Below are 21664 nucleotides of genomic sequence, written 5' to 3' on the forward strand. Positions count from 1 at the left end.
GTCATTTATTAGCGGATATACGCATTTTGAATGCACGATGGGCGGTGGTCAGTAATGTAATAACCTAATTAATCGAATAATTAGATGATGTTAGCATTACCTTTGTGCAACGAAATACAACATTTTGAATTAATAACAGTTTACATATTCCGTGACTTGCAATCATAGTTTAAGAGTAGTATCTGTGGCATTCTCTTTCTACGCTTTTAATATTTTAAATTCGTTAGTTTTCCCAAGAGACTACAGCATGGGGGTAAAGAGGTTCCTTTAGGGTTGGCAACGTGCGCGTAATACCTCTGGTATTACAGTTGCTCATAGGCTACGGTAACCACTTACTATCAGGTGGGCCGTATGCTTGTTTGCCACCTCAGTGGTATAAAAAAAATAATTGGGACTTAACGTGATCCGATGACAGGTAAATAGTACTTACCTACACGATTCACTTTTGTTAACTTTAGTCCTGTCATGAATAATAGATGGGAGAAGAGTTTATTAGTAATAGAGATTAGAGATACCATTGCTAGCAACTGGCAGCAGTGGTGCTGACCGCGACGTGGTGCAATCCACGTCAAAACGTCGATAATAAAGATTAGGTTTGTAGGTACTATTTACCTGCAATTGCGCCGCGTTAAGTCCCGATCGTGAATTTGACTTTCGAACTAATAACTCTATTATGTTGGCACTAAATAAAAGGTAATATGACGTTTTCGATTTTGATTTGATTTTGGAAGACTGATAATTTTATGTCTATTTTTTAAGCTGCTTAAAAATAACTCAAGGAAAATTGTCAACAGCCAACTACAGATAAAAAGTGTATCACAGAATAAATATGATTTGACCTTTCTCATGTTGGCAACACAAGACTTCCTTCCATCCGTAAGAATTCCTGAGACTATGTTGTTAGAGTCCTCCAGGAATTTAACTGCTGTATGCCCTTCCAATACGAGCACAGGTACTTGAAGGCAGGAAAACAAGAGTGAGATAGAGGTACCCACGCAAACGACTATCTGATGTTATTTAAATAACTTTTGGTGTATAGACTGTAAAACCCGATAGGTAGTCAACTGATCCTTTTTTGTACATTTTCTAATATCTCATTTGTAGGTTTTAGTTTGATTTAGTTTGTAAAATTTATAGAGAAAGAAAAATCTCAGAAATTTTATGAATATATTCTATCTAGCAAGAAACTCAATGATGAATCGGGTATGTAAAGAGCTTCAAGAGTGCATAAACAAAATCACAGACCACCTATTTCGGTTTTAAATTTTAAGCTAAAATATTTGGAAGGTGACCTATAAATTAGATATAAATTGCTAGTTTGCCTTGAATAAATTGCAACAAATTAGAAAATTTAATACTTATGTAAAAATAAAATTTATTTATATTTCGAATATGTTATGAAAATGAGCATTAAATTATAAAGGAGTAAGATACATCAAACTAGAGATTCATATAATATTAAAAAATTCAAATATAGAATTGGCACAGATAATGAATACCTATCACTTTTACCAAATTAATTTTAAAATTTATATTTCGAATTTGGTATGGCAACGTCAGCGACACATCACTGGCAACGCGGATCAGGCTAGTGGGATGGCGAGGCTTGGATGAAAGCCTGCTGAGTGGGGAATGACATTGCGATCACGGATCCGGCTGTAGCCAGTGTGGCCAGTGTGTGTAAAGTCAGTGGTCGTGCGCGCGTGTCCCAGGAGCCTCCACATCGGAGATCGTAAGTTGCGCGCGCATTTTATATAGTTTTTACCGTGAGTGTGTAACTAGCATGTGACATATTGATTTTCTCTTCGAGCATCGCGAGATTGTAGCTTGGCGAATTTATAATTCTATTTATTTTTTGACTATTATGTTAATAAAAAATTATTTTATAAATTAGAAAATTAATTATATAAATAATTTCCTTTAAATTTTATACTTGTAGTGAGTTTGAAACTGTTACGTTAAGCTTATGAGTAGATACGTACATATATATTCTTCAATGTTGTATTGATTGTGGTATTAGGACATAATCGTATCGTACCGCTCTGAAAAGCGAAGCTTAGTGAATTGTATTAATCAATTTGATACTTTACGGAACATTCTGGATGGTTTTGATTTGGGGAAAATAAAATATATATTATTTATTATTACTATTGTACACTCATAGAATATCTTTTTTAATTAAAAATGTTGAATAGAGCTACTCGGTAGACAAATTATGTAAAGCTTCTTCCAATTAAAAAAAAAAAAAAGAAATACGGTAATCAGTAATAAATTATTCAATATCTAATAAACGTATAAATAAAAAGACTTTATACATTAATTGGATATTGAATAAATTTGTTTAAAGTTGGACCATAAGGAGTTTGTTTCTAATATCAACCCCGCGGCTTTGCCCGCGTCACTTTTATTTTTATTTTATTTTAATATAATAATAATATTAAATAATATAATATATTTTAATATTTTATATATTAGAATATATAAAATAACCTATGTTAAAAATTAGGGTAACATCCATCTATCCTTACAAAGTTTCGTATTTATAATAGTAGTATCATAGATATGATAAAAAAAAATTGGATTTAATCATTAATTACTGAGAAGCATAATTTCTAAATATAAATTTATTTTTTTTTAATTTTTCAAATTAGTTCCATATTGGTTACCGGTGCTTTTCATCACCAAAGATATTAAGAAAATTATATTAATTCATATATAAATTTCTTCGCCACCAAGAATCGAAGTTATGACCGATAGAATTACTCGTGTCGCTGTGTCACTATCATAATCATACGAGTAGTAACCAATTTATTAATCTGCTAGCTTTTACCTGCGGTTTTGTCCACATGACCAGGTTCATTGCCCGAGGTAAAAAGTCGCCAATAACTATCCCCATTTAGTACATTTTAAAGAAATTAATTAAGCCGTTAAGGCGCTAAGAGCTAACAAACAAAGAAACAAACTTTTGCAATTATATTATTAATACGGATTATGTTGCATATGAGTATTAGTTAGTAACTTAGAATGACAAACAAGCTGACGGCTCACCCGATTGAAAGTGGTAACCGTCGCCTATAGACATGAACTGTACCATGGACAATACCGCGTCACTCAAGATACCTCTCATGCGTTGTCATTCCTTATTATTATTTTTAAATTTGTGAGTTATACTAGTTCTAAAATACGTATACCTAGTAGGGTAAAATGTATAAGTAGCAATTTTGCACTCTCTAATATGTTTTATACTTTTTATTAATTATTGTCTATGACATAACTTTTTAATTATCTCTGGTTTGTAATTGTAATACAGTGACAGCTCCCGAAAAACATTTAATTAATTTTATTATTCATAGAATATTGTACTATTTAAAATTCATATCATTTAGTTTTTTTTTTATATACAACTTAGAATGGCAAACAAGCTGACGGTCCACCTGATGGAAAGTGGTAACCGTCGTCTATAGACATGAGCAGTACCATGGAAATAACAGAGATACTGTTTCGCAGTTAACAGTTGTACTGGTTAAAATATTTAGAAGTAAAATATATTTATATATATAATATATACTATTGTTGCTATAAATTATGATGTTTTTTTTTTAAATAAATTACAATGGAATATTGACCCCGCCTGCACAATCGATATACTCCGGCGGGCCACCAGTTAGGATGAAAAAAGCTATCCAGTTAGCCGATCGTGATGAATACATCTGAAACACAGCACGATAGTTTCTGAGGGAGGGAGAGGACATCGAGGAGATCGACCACGCGGTTTCCCCTGGAAAAATCTTGATTATTTTATATGAATTCGTCACTATGGGACAATTTAGTTTCTTTTATTCTCACCTATCAGCTCTCATTGATGTCCCGGCAACGTATACTGATAGCGTAGGCGGGGATAGCATTTTCACCCATTAAAGAAAGACAGAGTATATTGCTAGCAATAGGGCTGATACTTCGTATTACTAACAGTCCCTTCGCCCCCCTTGATAATGCAGTTTTTTTAATAAATGATAAGGGAATAGTGACTCCGCTTGCGCTATCGATATATACTGACGGGGCACCAGTAAGAGATGTTAGGTGGGAATGAAGCAGGTCAGTTATGAATTCAACAATACATCATTTACGATGATTTCCAGGGGAAATCACGGGGAGGTCGACCTGATATGGTATATTGCTAGGAATGAGGTTGCCAATCCCCATTATTAACAGCCCCCCCCCCCTAGATTATGCAGTAGGTATTATCAAATTTGTGCGCTCTATTTCCTAATGCATGTATCATGCTCGTACGGTTATTGATCGGTGTCGACCTACTGGGCCTGTTATAATTTCGAATTACGAAACCAACTACTTGAACATATAGTTGGCTCATTAATGTATTTGCAAAAAGAGACCAAGAGCGTTTCGGTAATCGATTGTATGGTTCCGTAGCTGTATTTTAATTTGATGTAAAAATTGATAAGTTAAACAGTGCTCGGTGTCTACATGTATGCAGTGAGCAAAACAGTTTTTGGTCTCTGTTAAATATAGCAACAAAAGCAAAATCAAAACAAAAAGTTTTTAATTTTTTTACACTACAATATTCTAGATTATGTATTTTCAAATTTAATGATTATATTAGCAAGGAAATATTTAAAAAAGAAAATTACATAACATTATAATTTTTGTAATGCTTGTATTTTCATATTTCTTTTCATTTGACATGTTTATAATTAAAATCTTAGAAAAGAATATAAAATCGAACTTGAGCTTCAAAACTAGTTACGTTAATTTATTTTTATCGCAGTCACTGAGTCGATCGCTATATATCATTACGGAACTCTAAAAACTAGATTTGAATTTAGAATTTTATAATCAACTAACATTTTAACGTATTGAATTTTGACATACAAGTGTGATGTAACTATTTTCAATTACATGTCTATTTATCTTTAAACATAATAAAACAGTGTATAAAGTTATACTATGAATTCATAACACATTTTTTTTATGCAACTTAGAATGGCAAACAAGCTGACGGCCCACCTGATGGAAAGTGGTAGCCGTCGCCTATAGACGTGAGCAGTAACATGGACATAACAGAGTATACTGTTTCGCTCATGATACCCCCTATGCGTTGCCATTCCTGAGGACTCAGGTGTTATTCCTCTGTACATAAATTACTAGACAAGTTTTGATGTAATTTGATTTTTTTTATTATATATATATAGAATTAGCAGTTGACGGTAGTTCTAGCTATGTGATCAACATAATATATATAAATTGCCACATCATAATAATATACCATAATCCTTATTAATATTATAAATGTGAAAGTGAGTTTATTTGTTTATTACCTCATATTAAAGCGCCTTATCGGCTTAACCAATCACAATGAAATTTGGCATATATATACTATATGGGACAGAGAAAGATATAGGATACTTTTTTATTTCAGACAGTGAACATAACTCGTTCACTCGAAGTCGCGAGTAAAAGTCAGTATATTATAAAATCCATCATAGTCAGTTAGTCGCAAAAGTAAGTCGTGAAACACAATACGTGTTCGAGTAACAATATATTAGTTCGATATAAATAGAAGGCAATTTTGTGTATCTTTTAACCATTACCGATTTATAAGTAAATGGCGTAAAAAATCTCAAGAACGCGTAAAAACCTTACTGACCGATCACATCCTGTATTGACAACTGACATTTCACTTACGCTCAGTATAATTGTATAAATAGCAATAAATAAAATATCTATTACGTATAATAGGATAACTATCGCTCTATATCCATGCTAGCGGGATTTTTATGGGTAATTAAGTTTTTGTAAAATTCTATAAAAAAACCGACTTCAATTACGGCTAAACTAGATATTTTAGAAACAAAACTACTAAATTAATTTTAATAAAATTTTTATGAGAACAGTTTTTAAATATATTACTTCAGAGAAAAAAAAAAAAAGAATTTTGCAAATCGGTTTATAACTGATGAAGTTATGATGTAATAGATATAAAAAATACGTTCGAAACTTCTTTGTTTTTGAAGTCGGTTGAAAATGAAATGGTACACCCACTTGAGTTGTTAGTCTGCTTTGACGGAACACTAGTAAGGATGAAACTAGGTCTAGTGACCTACCGTGACTAATTCTATAGGAATCAACCACGATGGTTTCCGGGGAAACGTGTCAATGGAGGTCAATCTGATATTGCTAGCAATGGGGCTGTTAGATTTCATTATTAACAATTTCTTTCCCTCCACGGTACGGGGTTACAAACCTCGCTTTACACGAACCTTAATAAAATTTGCTTTATATAACCCTCCCGTGTAAATATACGAGTCTGGTAATATTACACCCTCAGTGCGAGGGGCCTAATAAACTCGGCGGGTTATGCATAGCCAATCCTGTTGTAATTCGTGTAAGGTGGGCTCTTTAACGCTCCATTTCGTGGCGGGGAAGGAATTCTTAGTAATGCGGACTACCAGTCCCGTTGCTAGCAATGTACTGTATCAGGTCGATTTCCACGTGGTCCCCTCTGGAAACCATCGTGCTGAATTCCAGGTGTATTCATCACGATGGGCTAACAGACCGGTCTTTTCATTCTCACTTATCAATCCTCACCGGTGCCCTGCCAGCGTATACCGCTAACGGTATACGCTGGCATACGGTATGCACACTGGCTGGTATAGTAACCTTGGCTGCGTTAGCGCAGGCGAGGTTACTAATTCATTGTCAAACATTAAAAAAAACCTCCAGTACGTTTAATTAAGGGATAGGCAGCAGCGATATTGCAAAGGGCATATCCTAACTTCAAGCACTTGATCTTATTATGTAAGAAACATTATAGCTATTGTTATTTAACACATGCATTTTCAAATTTCGCGCAATAATTTTTAAATAAGATACATAAAATACGCTTACAAAACAATCGAAAATATGTTATTAAGACAGCTAATGATGATTAGAAATACCGTCATTTCTGATAATTGAAAGAAACGATTTAAATCAAAGAGGTAATGCTGCCAGTATCTTGGGTACGCTGCCTCGGTGTGGTGCGTTGGGGGATAACTTATAATTAGTATTAATATTTAAGAAATTTTATATTAACTTTAATTTATTGTTGTATTGTTTTTATATAATAAGAGCTATTTGTAATACCAAATTTAATTAATAAAAATTGCAGGACATTTTTTGCTAGTATTTAAATCTTTCCATGTGATGTATCAAACAATTGTATCCATAGACTACTTCTAGTTTCATTTTTTTACAAGTAATATTTCTATTTGAGTCACACCTTTGGAATTATTAATTTACAAAAAACCCAAGGATATTCATCATCATCGTATCAGCCTTTAACTGTACACTGCTGAACATATGCCTCCCCCTTTGGGGGTTTTATAACACATATAGACATTTAACTATAATGACACATAATTTAATAGAGATGGCGTGACTAAATAAGATCACTATTATTTGTCATTAACGTTGAAAAGTATGCAAATGTTAAACGAGTGAATAACTTAGCGTTGTCTCCAGTATTCAATTTTGACGAGTTTGTTACCGTTACCGTCGTTACAGGGACGATCCTTTGAATAAATGAAATATACAATAAATACATATTTATACATGTTTATACTGTAAATGCAAACTAATATTGTAAAGAGTTAAGATTTGTTTTTTATTTGTATTAATCAAAATAGGTACAGTAGTTTAGTTTTTAAACCAAAATAAATTATATTACCACAAAAGTCTTTTTTTTTTTACTTCAACAAAAGTAGATTAGTTTTTTATTAAAACAGATTACTTAAAAAAGACTCATTATAAAATCCTTAACTCAAATGACATAATCTCATTTACAGTTGTTTTCCCATACATTATAAATAGAATTGGTTTACAATACTCGAATACTTCGGTCACCGGACTCGGTACCGGTCAAAGTCACAACCTTCGACCGTGCCACTGCCACGGTTGTTAGTTGGATAAACTATCTCTAACTAACAGTTAATTGTTTTATAAGGTTTTATGATTGTAATTGAATTTCAACACCAGTGAAGTTGTTTAAACACAATGCTTTCTGAGAAGTGTAGGTTCGAATTCACATAATACAAGAATATATATATATATATATACATATATATATATATATATATATGTATATATATATATATATATACATATATATATTCTTGTATTATGTGAATTCATTATTCATATTAACTTAAAAAATATTACAGCATTATAGAAAGCGACATTATCTAAGTAAATAACATGAGCTACATATTTTTATTATTTTTTAAAACAGGTATTATAGTATAAAAAAATCATATATATATATATATATATATATATATATATATATATTGGCCCAATACCAGATATATTAACTATTGGCTATTATATAATATCAAGTAGAAGATCCACTCGTAATGACTACAGATATCCGACTGGTATGTGCGATATCACAATAGATGCTCGTCAATATTGAAAAGTACTCAATATATAGATATTGATACAGATATTACTCACGTCTAGTTGAAAGCGAGACATTACAACGGACAAAGTCACGGGCTCGCGTGATTTTACATAATAATTGCACACAGACCAAAATTCACCACAATACTCGGCCCAGTTATGCGTAATATTAATTAAAATATGTAAGTCAGTTGATGGAAAGTGTCTATAGCGACTCAACACTTGTCCGGAAGAGACGTTGCGTAAGATCAGAGACGAACATTATAATTTCTCTTAAGGCCCCTCTTAGTCCCGTACCTGTGCGACGGAGTAAATAAACGTTACGCGTAAATCATTTTTACGCGCAATATCATGTTTACGAAAATTGCCACATAATTAGAGAACATATCGCGTATCATATATGGAATTCTTACTAATGCGCGGGCGAAGTCGCGAGTAAAAGCTAATATGTATGTATGTATACAGGGAAATATGAGAATCGTTTTTACAAAATTCGCTACATAATTGGCGAATATATCGCGTAACATACGCGTGCAATAAAAATATAATAGATTAAATTCAAAATCTCCTCCATTCTTATATTGGTTGAAAAGTACCTACAATTTGTCAGAAGTTGTCTTACACAGATGAATAGATTTATAAGTTTCTACCAAAAAATATTGTTTTTTATTAAATATTAGATTTAATATAATATTTAAATTTGCTTAAGATTTTTAATGGAAAATATTCAATATGAATTATAATTTTTAAGCGTCTTTCAAAAGAAGCCAACTCTCAATTAATCCGATGTCTATTATGTTTATTTTGCCAATTTTGAACTGATTTGTACAAATTTGCGTGCCATCAATATAGTTTGTTATGTTTTTATATATATTTTTTAATCTTATGTGAGTTCATTAATCCTCCGTTTTTACATGGGCAATTTTTTTACTAATTTATTTTCCATATTAACTTTTTTTTTAAGAGTAACACGTACATATATACATACGATAACGCGTTCTAAATTCAAATATTTACAATGTAAGGTGTATATTGTTTATCATGTGTTCACGATAGATGTCGCTTTTTTGCTAAGCAAAAACTACTTGTAATCTCCTAAACACGACGGGCGCGTGGGCGCGCGCAGACTTACACTTGCGTAAGACCAAAACAATTTCACTTAATCACTGGATCTTGCACATGTTTGTAACTACTTGCAATTCAAAGATGGCAAGTGCCTATTTTCGGTGTCACGTGACAGTGTAACGCGTATGTAATACTCTACAAGGCTAATTTTTTATATTCCACTACAGAAGCGTCTAGATGGAATGCGCGCCTTTCACTCTGCGTCGCTCGATATGCATTGAACTATTTGTTTTTTTTTTTAATGATCACTGCATCCGTTTAGAATTGCACACATATCCGTCGTCGTAAAAAAGACAATTTAAAACTAGTAAATCTATTTCTGGTCTCATTTTTATATAGTTTTCATTTTATCCAACTATTAAATTTCCTACAATTTAATAATTTTGGAAAATTTTAATAATTTATGACATTGTAAGGTTACCGTTATTGGCTTTTAACCGTCCTTTATAACCTATAAAACTAAATAAATAAATAACATTTATAATGCACCATACTTATATATACATATACGTACCATAGAGTTTTTTTAATGGGCGAAGATGGAATGTTAACCCCACCTGCGCTATAGGTATATGCTGGCGAACCAGTGAAGGGTGGCAGCAGGTGAGAATGACGGCAGATCAATTAGCTCATAGTTACCAATTGAACAAGATTTAACCACTATGGTTTCCAAGGGAACCGCGCGGAGGTTGACCTGATAGGTTGTATTACAATGCAAACCCTTTCCCCCTGTACCATAGTGTTATCTAGGTCTAAAGTAAGCAAAGCAAGTATATACATATACACACACGACAGACAACTGATGTATGTATGTATATAACTGGACTATCGGACGACTTGGATAGCGACTATCGGAAGGTGAAAAGTACCTTAAACTGCTACATCATCATAGCACCAACAATATCATAATCATTTGACTTCATTAAGACATTTATGAGATACCTCAAAGATGCATACACACACACACACACACAAATTTATTATATATACATACATCATCATTATAATTATCATTATCATATCAGCCATCATCTATCCAATATTGACCATAGGCCTCCCCCATAGACTGCGATTAGAAACGCTTCTGAGCCACTTGCATCCTCCATTCTCTATATATTATACATACATATACTAGAGAAATTTTAAACACATTTCTATCGCAGGCGGATCACAATCGTGATACCATCCCACTAAAGGCGTCCACATAAATGTTTTGAATAACAATTGCTATACAATCGGCGCTTGGCACTTATTACACAATTGTATTCGACACCCTTCGAGTCTATATGAATCTTGAGACGGCCATAAAGTACAATTTCATGGAAGGGAACCCGTAATTCTATTGTTTGAAAGCTTACACCAATATAACCTCGACTACTGACATTTCTGTGTTGAAATTTGACGTTAGCTCTCTTTTATTACTACTTCGTACTCGCGTCTTCATCTGCGATATATTACGCATACACATATTCGCAAACACATACACACGTGTGCGCGCACACACACACTCTCTCTCTCTCTCTCACACACACACACACACACACATACACATACAAATATATATCCTTATGCACATCTCCCACATAAACAGTAGCTAATTACTTTTACAGTAACATTGTGATGCTTGATTACTTCAATCTGTTGTTTTTTTATACTTTAAACCTAAAAAGTTAATGCTGAAGTTATAAAATCGCACATTTCCAGGGTTGGGTACTGGATACTGAAACACAGGTTTCAAGCTTAGTTTGGTCTCTAGTCTCATACGATCTTAAGTGTGTCAACCTATCTTATGTATCATGCCAATATTATAATGTAAGATAGTGCAGAAAAAAATTATTACTAATTATTTATATTATAAAAGTAGCATAATCCCTTGTCCATTTCAAATACTACGTGTAAGTCAAAATTTCCCATTCGTATTTCAACCGTGAAGCAGTTGTGTTTGCATGGTTGTGTTTGGGTTTGGTGGGTGGGATATCGCGTGAATTTACTGGGTACAGAGGAATAACACCTGAGTCCTCAGGAATGGCAACGCATGGGGAGTGTCATGGGCGAAACAGTAAACTCTGTTATGTCTATGGTACTGCTCATGTCTATAGGCGACGGTTACCACTTTCCATCAGGTGGATCGTAAGCTTGTTTGCTATTCTAAGTTGTATATAAAAAAAAATAATAATAATTGGGTGAGATGATAAGGCAAAAAACAGTAACAATCGAACTCACTTTCACAATTAGTAAAGGCTTCAGGGAACTGTTTTAAGTAAACCTAAATTTTTAAACTCCTATTATAAATGATTCCTATATTCATAAAATCTATGCACAAGTCAATCATATAATAGAGGCATGTCTCTTTCTTTTTGTAATCACAAGCAGCCTAAGTTTATGGAACTTTGTTTGATAAATAATCAACTTCGCTATAAGATAGTCTTGCCATGTGGTCCCGGCATAGAACGGGCTACCCGTTTCTTTTCCGTAGGTATCATAACAGGATACTAAGGGAACTTAATGGGCGAGAGATGGGCAGAAGCGTCTCTCTTAAAACATCGCCAAAATCCTAATTGTGGTAGCCAACTCGCCTGCCAAATGTTGCCACTATTGCCAAAAGGCCCTAATGGGGAAGGCCTATGTTCAGCAGTGAACAGTTAATGTCTGATATGATGATGATGATGATAAGTTAGTCTCCAAATGCCCAATAGTAGTATAAAAAATAAATTAAATAAATTTCTTACTAATTTAATTTAAAGAGTATTTTTGTGACAATTTTAACAAAACTTGGTTTTAATTCCATTAAGTTTTGTTTAAACAGATAGTACTTATATTAATCTCATAGTTATATACATGTAACTAATTCATTTAGAGTAAATTGCAAATATTTGATACTTTCAGGCGTACGCAAGCGTGGCACAAATTGTTTTATTAAAAATGCAATGAGCAGACGTGACCACTCGTCTGTGGGTCTTCTTTGTTGTTAATGCGGACGTGATAAAGCATGAATTGGCACGAACCCTACCACAAAAAATATATTGGTAACAAGTACAAAACGCCATCCAAGGCTTCGCCTGCGAAAATCGTTTTCACCGTGCCGTGGGAATTTATAAAATCCATTAAAATTGAAACCTTAAAAATCGTTTTGAGGTGCGCCCCTTTGCACATTTATAAACGCGTTTGATTTTTCATTCGGATTTCAATTTATGTTTAATGGGCAATCTAGGTTTTAAATATACAATTTCAATAAGTTGCAGAAGTTTATGTAAAAAACTGTAATCTAAAAATTTCTCAGTGAAGATTTATATTTAAATTTAAATAATTCAATAAACTGTGAAAAAAAAGCATTGTAATAAAACAGATTTATAAAGATTTACGGCCATATAGAACAAATTGAATTTAAAAATTAATAACAATAGACAATATCACATCTAATAATCTATATATTTAAACTAAATTTAAATATGGTTCTAAATTTAAAATAAAAACAAATTAAAAAAAGAACAATTTATGACGGTCAAATTTCGCAGTGCGTGTTCAACGTTAGTTTACGTGTATATAACAAAGGAATTAATCTCTGCGCAACATTTCAAGGTCTGGACATATCGTGATTATTCAGAATAAATTATAAATGCAAATGTGAAACTGTCTGCACGTCTATCTAGTATATAAATAAAAATTAAATCCTGTTCGTTGGTAAGCGTGTGTCGGTAGGTAGAGGGTTAACATGTTCATGAGATGAAAATAGAAGGGTAACCCCTGCATACGGGGACAAAGTATTGCTATTGTTTAACAATATACCCTATCAATTTTATCTTCATGAGGCTTCCTGGGAAACTGTCGTGGTTAATTCTTAAATTCTGCACGATGAGATGACTTTTTTTTTATACAACTTTGAATGGCAAACAAGCTGACGGCCCACCTGATGGAAAGTGGTAACCGTCGCCTATAGACATGAGCAGTACCATGGGCATAACAGAATATACTGTTTCGCCCATGATACCCCCACATGCGTTGATATTCTTGAGGACTCAGATGTTATTCCTCTGTTCCCTGTAAATTCACGCTTGATTGACTTACTTTCGTCCTTACGTATCATCTCTTACGCTCTACCAGCGTATACCAATAGAAACCCCCACATTGTACGCTATTGGTATACACATTGGTGGGGTTTCAATGACAGACAATAGATAAGGATGAAAGAAGTCGACTGGTCTGTCATGAACTCACTAAAATTTAAACACGATTATTTCCAGGAGGGATCGCGTGGAGGTCGCTCTAAAGGAGTATACCGTGAGCTATAGACCTACCAGATCCTGTTACTAATAATCCACTAAGAGGTTGAATCAGCAACAATATTAGCGTGTTTATATGTATATTTCCTGCGAAATAATAAACTCCCGTAATATCGCTCTCACCTTGCAATTTGGGTTAAGGGTAATACTCAAATTAATTGTCAAGTTAATCCGATATCGTAATCCGATATTGTTATGGTATTATCGAAATCATAATTTGTTATCTTAGGGGTATATGTATATATACATATATTTTATTATTGTTAATTGCCGGCATAGAACAGGCCTTACCCTCCTGCCCCGTGGGTGTCCTAAAAGGCGACAAAGGGCAATTATTGGTCGGGAAAAGGACAGCAGTGCTCCTCTTAATCCGTATGCCAAGTATGGTAACTATTGACACCACCCCCTTATGGAGGAGACCTATGTTCATTTGTAGACAGTTAATGGCTGATATATAATATATATATTCACGACATACATTATATGACAAAATAAAATTAAATAAAGAACAATTAAAATCGGTTCACTATTTTCGACGAAATCGATACCTCTGCACGAAATATATAATCGAGAACATTCTTTTTTTTGAAGTCCCTAAAAAAAGGTTAATTACAATAAACGCCGGGTCACGACGGCAAGAATTTGCAATAAACAATTTGGTACATTCTAGAATTGGAACACTTGTAATTTCGTGCAATTGCAGAAATGAGATCTCGTTCGTACCGTTGAAAGTAAAATTGAAATCCGATAGTGAAACTGGTTTGCCTGCAGTGATTACAATAAACCTATACAAGAATCTCTAATGGACCGTCTTGAATTCACACTGTAAGGCGAGCGATCCAATCAACTTTAGTTTACAATTTAAATTCTATTTTTTTTTATACAACTTAGAATGGCACACAAGCTGACGGCCCACCTGATTGAAAGTGGTAACCGTCGCCTATAGACATGAGCAGTACCATGGACATGACAAAGTGTACTATTTCACCCATGATACTCCTATGCGTTGCCATTCCTGAGGACTCAGGTGTTATTTCTCTGTACCCTATAAATTCACGCCATATTGCCAAACCGAAACACAGCCATGCAAACACAACTGCTACACGGTTGAAACACGAATGGGACAGAGGTACCCAAGCAATCGACTTTTGTACAAAGTCTAGTAAAAATAATGTAGTATTCTTAAATTATTTTATAAGTTTTAACATCTCTACCACATCAGTCATTAATTGGCTATTGGTGAACATAGGCCTCTCTATATTGGGAGGGTCTGCCAATAGCTGCCATGGACGGTAAGCGGGTTGGCAACCGCAGTTAAACTTTGGTGACGTTTTATAAGGGACGCAACTGCCCATCCTTCGACTATTAAGTACTTTTAGTAGTCCCTTTTATGAGTCCCACGGAAAAGGAAAGGGTGCTTCATTAAATGTTGGGACACTTTACAATTAAAATCTACATTATTCATTTATTATTTGAATTATTTTAGTCGTTGTTCAAAGAAAAAATATTTTAAACGTGACTCAATGAGAATAAAACCAGATAAATAGATATGATACAAGAAAGAACTGTCTATTACAAAAAAAAAAAAAAACACAAAGAAATCAATGCATTAGTGAAGATATTTCGTAACATGCTTACAAAAAAAAAATACACAAATAAACAAAACACAATCTAGTAAGTAAAGAGGCGATATTAACTTTCTGTCTATCTACCAATAAGTTGAAATATGGAGAGATAGATAAACTGTATTGTTCAGATATTTAAAAGTTTTAATTGTTTTAGTAAACTTGAATTAACTAAATAATTTGGCAATTAATTTCTAGACAGATCAAAAGTCGTACTTTGAAGACAGATAGAATCTCCATCTACAAATTATGGGGACAGTGACCCCGTCGATCGATCGGTGATCAGTAAAGGTTTTTTATATAAGTTACGACAGGCTTAACAAGGGTTAAGCGGCATTTAAAATTTTATTTCCTACATTAATAATTATGTATTAGATATATGAATATATAAGAAATTGGCTATAAAAATTCCAAATATGCAATCAGAGGCAATAAATGGCATGGCTGATACGAGTAGAGCGTATTTAGTATTTTTTTTTATACAACTTAGAATGGCAAACAAGCTGACGGCCCACCCGATGGAAAGTGGTAACCGTCGCATATAGACATGAGCAGTACCATGGACATAACAGAGTATACTGTTTCGCCCATGATACCCCCCATGCGTTGCCTTTCCTGAGGACTCAGATGTTATTCCTCTGTACCCTGTAAATTCATGCCATATCCCACCCTTCAAACCGAAACACAGCCATGCAAACACAACTGCTTCACGGTTGAAACACGAATGGGACAGAGGTACCCAAGCAAACGACTTATATGATGATGATTAATATTTTCATAAATTCAGTAAAAATATGACGTATATATCGTCATAGTCGTAGAATACTGACGGATCTTTGTATGTAATATTTGTCAGATCCGTCAGTATTCTACGAATATGAAGATATAGATAGGGAACTTCATATTTTCAGTGATTGTTCAATTCCATTTACGTTTAGTATTACGATAATTAGGCACTTTACTTTTATGTAATACTAGCGGCACGTCCCGACTTCGCACGAGTGAACATTTTTATATTTAAAAAAGTGACCATTAAGGCTGCACACGCGACGGAAGCTTAAAAATGGAGTAACTTCTCCAGTTTTCCCAACATTCCCCTTCACTGCTCTGCTCCTATTGATCGTAGCGCGATGGAAAGTATACTATAACCTCCCAGGAGTATGAAGAATAATTGTACCAAGTTTCGTTAAAATCCGTCGAGTAGTTTTTGTTTCTATAACGAACATACAGACAGACAGACAGACAAAAATTTTACTGATTGCATTTTTGGCATCAGTAACGATCACTAATCACCCCGCTGATAGTTATTTTGGAAATATATTTCATGTACAGAATTGACCTCTCTACAGATTTATTATAAAAATAGATTTAATCTGTTTTAATTTAAAATACAAGTTCTATATTCAAATATGATTTTTTTTTTATTATATCGATATTTTAAATATGGAACTACTAACGAGTTATTATGTCGTTCAATTCTAGCTTGTATAGATAGACTATACACTTTATGACTAGACTGAGAAGCATAAATATATTCCGATACACTTTCTAAACATTGTATAATCTATTTCAATTGCGTGATAAGTGTTTATCATAATTTAATAATTGTGGTCGCCAATTACAGATTTAATTGTTAAGATAAAGGCTTTTTGAATTGAATTGAATTTTCAACCGACTACAAAAAGTATTAGGTTTTCTATTCGCTTGTATTTTTTTTTGTGTTACCTCATAACTCCGTCAGTTTTAAACCGATTTGGGATTTTTTTATTTGAAAGTGTCCTTTACTTATAGATTGCTTTTATAGAAATTTTATCAAAATAGGTTGAGTACTTTAGTTTTTAGATCAATTTAACTGGTTTTGTCACTACTGTTATCTTTTTCTACACAAATATTTCCTAGCAGCCAATTCAAACATTTCAAAGACATCTTTTGACAGAAAGACCTGCAAGGTTAGCTGAACTAAGTTAGCTGTACTTAATAAACACTTAATTACGTGTGCTTTATTTTCGATCATTTTTTATGATAACATTACTTAGGTGCTACAAGCCTTCGCCTGAGCGGATCCTGTGGGATTTTCAGGAATTCTTATGCTCATTTACGGTAAACGAAAATCACTGTTTCATGTTTTATTAGTTACAGCAATTTCAGCTGTATATTAGTCTCTTATTTTCGCATATTTGTGCATATAAATATACAAAATGTAGTTTTATATTAAAAAATAATTTTAACTTATTATTATTTATAGTAAATGTAAAATATTAGTAAATAAATAAATAATTCATGCCAAATTATTCATATACAGCGATCGACCTATCTTGATATTTACTTTTTTAATGAACCTTCTACATTAAATTCAAATTCAGAATAAACTGATTAATTATTATAATACATTCAAACTATTTATTATACATGAATAATGTATATAATATAACACTGAATATATAATATAAAATTATAAGAGACCTCGTGTCTGTTTGTTCTAAATATATCCAGCTATATAATTTTATTTTTCTCTCAACCACCTCTTTGAGGAAATAAATTGTTGAGGCGAAGAAATTGTAATCAGTGTAATTTATTACATTTGTATCTTTCATTACGTTAGGAAAAAAAGAGTATGTGTTTACAATATCACTAGTTATTGCTCGCTACTTCGTATGAGTGGTTTTATAAAGCAAGAAAACCAATAAAATAGAGTATTTCTAGATGGCGTATCGAGATAAAACGCACACTAGTTTTTAAGTTAGACCTTTGGAGATATAACAGTGGAAACCGCATTCAATTTGGTGTAGTATTTTTGTGTGATACCGGAACTAAAATACAGATAGATAGAGGTTTCTCTAAGAGACTACAGCATGGGATTCTTCAAAAGGGGGGTAAAGGGGGGTTCTTCAGGGTCAGCAACGCGCGCGTAAAACCCTTGGTATTGCAGGTGTTCATAGACTACGGTAACCACTTACCATCAGGTGGGCCGTATGCTTGTTTGCCACCTTAATGCTATATAATAAAAAGATAGATTTTTTTAAATATTGATTTAGTCTCTATTGTTTCTAACATACTGACATCCATTTTTATTATATATTTCTCATTTATAAGTCCACTTATAATTTTATATTAGTAAGATATAAGATTTTATATTATTACTACCTTCATAAACATGGTTTATATACCAATTATATTTTTGACGACCTAATACTGCCATAATAAATCAACACGTAGCATCTAGCAATAAATAAGGTCTTAAACTAATTACATAAACAACACAGGTACAGGTATTCGCCTTTATAATCGAGGCAAACAACACTGCATTTTGCATAACATTTTATGCACTGATGACTTCACCGGATCAAATATAATTTTATTATATAATTTAATACTATATTATATTCTATAATTTATTACAGTAGAATGTATTTATAATATAAACTTATAATAAAATTGTAATTAGACGTGGACAATGCTTGTATATAGCAGATATTTAAAAAAAATGATATGACGGATTTTAATTCCTATTGAAATTCACTTAAATAAAAAAAAAGGACAAAACAAAATTGAATATTTATCTATCTGTCTGTTTATGTATTTGCTCAGACATCACGCAAAAACCACTGCATCAAACTGATTGCGGTTTTCATAATTGTCTTCTTAAAAGTCGCGTTTAAAAACTGACGCGTTTTATCTTGATGCGCCATCTAGAAGCGATTTATTTCATTGGTACACCTGCTTCCAGAAACGCGAAACAACGCGTGCGAAGTTGTAGGTGAAATCTAGGTAGTATTAAATATACCAACACATAATCAACTGGCAAACAGTTCGAGTACGTACTTATGTGTTACGATATATTATTCAATCTCTGTCGTAACAAAATTATAGGGTGTTGCTTATTGCTTTTCCAACAATTTAAATCGGAGAGTTAGTACCGTTCCTTATTTCTGGGTAATCAACTTACGTGGTCGGTAAAGTAGGTTATTATATCAACCGTTAACTGTCCACTGCTCCACATAGGCCTGTCCCCATAAAGCAAGTTTTGCCCGTAGTTGCCACGCTTGCCACGACTGGCAACCGCAGTAAGACTTTGGTGATGTTTTAAGAGGGACGTTGCTGCCCATGCCTCGACCAATAAGTTCCATTAGTCATCTCTTACGCCCATTCTATGCTGGGACCACACGGTAAGGACATAACACGGTAAAGTGGGTATTAGAGTTTTATTGAATGATTAAATATAGGACCGTATGTATATTTTATGTTTCGAATAATGATCAGGGGTTTATAAAGGCCACTTATCATGAATCACCTTTACATTCTGCTATTTTATATTTATATATATGAAATGTAGACGTTTATTACTTTTTTTTTAAATGGATAATAATGGAATGGTAACCCCACCCGCGCTATCGGTATACACTGGCGGGGCACCAGTGAAGGATGATAGGTGAGGAGATGAAGTAGGTTAGTTAGCCCATCGTGACGAATTCAACAAGAATTATTCACGATGGTTTCCAGGGGGAACCACGTGGAGGTTGACCTAATAAGGTATATTGCTAGCAATGGGGCTGTCAAACTCCATTGCTAATAATTGCTTTTCCCCCTAGACGTTTATTACTAAACAATCATTTTGCCTACTACTTCGTACGGGTTGATTTTAGAAGGAGAAAAACCAATAAAGCATACCATTTCTAGATGGCATGTCAAATTAAAACATGCGGCAGATTTTAAGTAAGATCATCAAGAACGTAACTGTGAAAATCGCATCTAAATTGGTGTAGTACTTTTTGTGTGTGATACTGGAACAAATAGACAGACAAAACTTCTAAAAAATGTAGTTTTGGCATCTATTTTTCTTATTAAAACTCCTTATATAATTTTTTCTTAAATATATCCCATGTACAAAATTGTCTAGTTGTAATTTTATTACAATCCATATCTATTTAAGAGAAATTGTGACTTTAACGAAAGTATAATTTAACCTAAATATATAATACCAAACTACATACCTCTCAACAAAGATCAGCACTGTTTCTAAAATGTATATATTGCATGACTGTAAAAATATACAACTTCTGCTAGATGACTTTAGAAAAATAATCATTACCCAATTAAAGAAAGGTTTAGATAAATTATTAAATTATAAATAAATGTTATTATTCAATAAAGGTATATTTAAATGACAAAATGGCGTAATATAAATTTGACATAGTATTTTTATTTTATATTGTTAACACTCGTATATCATTTATTTGACTTTACATATAAGAAACATTTATACATTATAAAATGCTTTTTAGCGTTATGACTGTAAATTTACACTCCGGAAGCGGCAGGACGTGTTTGGGATGTTTAATGTGCTTAAAGATAATTCTGTACCCATGTTCGGATGAATAAATAAATTGAATCATATTAGGATTTGCCTTGTATAACCCGCCGAGTTCAGTAGGTCTCTCGCGCTGAAGGCGCAATATTAACCGAATAGTACATTTAAATTGGCGGGTTATAAAAAGCTACTGTGAACATTTATTACATTACTCTAATATGGACTCATATTACATAAACAAATATATAGTAGACATATACTTATGTATCTTTTAATGTACTCTTTGTAAAGGAAGCAAAGTTTTATTTTTAATTCATGAACGAATGTAATAAGTAGTACCTATCTTAGATCTAGAAAATAAATAGTAAATAAATCTATCTATTTTTTTTTTAATATATGATGTAACAGGTGATTACGATATGAGGGTGGGGATGAATTGTTAATAATGAGGGCTAACTGCCTTGTTTCTAATAATATACTCTATCAGGTTTACCTCTAAATGGTTCCCTCTGGAAACCATCGTGGTTGATTCCGGATGTATTCATTACGATTGGCTAACTGACCTGCTCCTTCTCTATCATTCCTCACTGATACCCCGCCAGCGTATATCAACAGCGTAGGCGGGATTACCATTTCATTATGATTCATTAAAAAACAAAACAGGTCACAGAAAACAAATCATTATACAAACTAATGCAAGAGAATTTTTCTTAATAAGTCGATACAATATATTAAAGGTTCTTTGAAGAGTAGAGTAAGTTTATTTGAGAGAGATTGCATTAGTGGTAAAACCGTTTTCATATTTCCAATTACTTAAATTTTTTCTTTATTTATATACTTATCAGGGCTGGTTAGTTACAATTCACGTT

At 33.0% G+C, this 21664-nt stretch overlaps 2 protein-coding genes across 20 annotated transcripts in view; one reads left to right on the forward strand and one right to left on the reverse strand.

Moving 5' to 3' along the window:
• LOC113519612 (coiled-coil domain-containing protein AGAP005037) overlaps positions 1-21664 on the reverse strand; it is a 282821-nt gene that overhangs the window by 52379 nt on the left and 208778 nt on the right. The gene's annotated exons all lie outside the window — the stretch shown is intronic.
• Positions 1642-21664, forward strand: part of LOC113519705 (uncharacterized) — a 63927-nt gene continuing 43904 nt past the window's right edge. Inside the window, exon 1 of one of the 2 annotated variants that reach the window (XM_026904883.3) lies at positions 1642-1732. The gene's annotated coding sequence lies outside the window, so the exon portion shown is untranslated. The remainder of the gene's footprint in view (positions 1733-21664) is intronic. The other variant, XM_031911390.2, reaches the window with a different exon arrangement.

Source organism: Galleria mellonella, unplaced genomic scaffold (assembly GCF_026898425.1).
Source record: "Galleria mellonella isolate WM207_F2 unplaced genomic scaffold, CSIRO_AGI_GalMel_v1 utg33, whole genome shotgun sequence".
In the NCBI taxonomy this organism is placed as follows: Eukaryota; Metazoa; Arthropoda; class Insecta; order Lepidoptera; family Pyralidae; genus Galleria; species Galleria mellonella.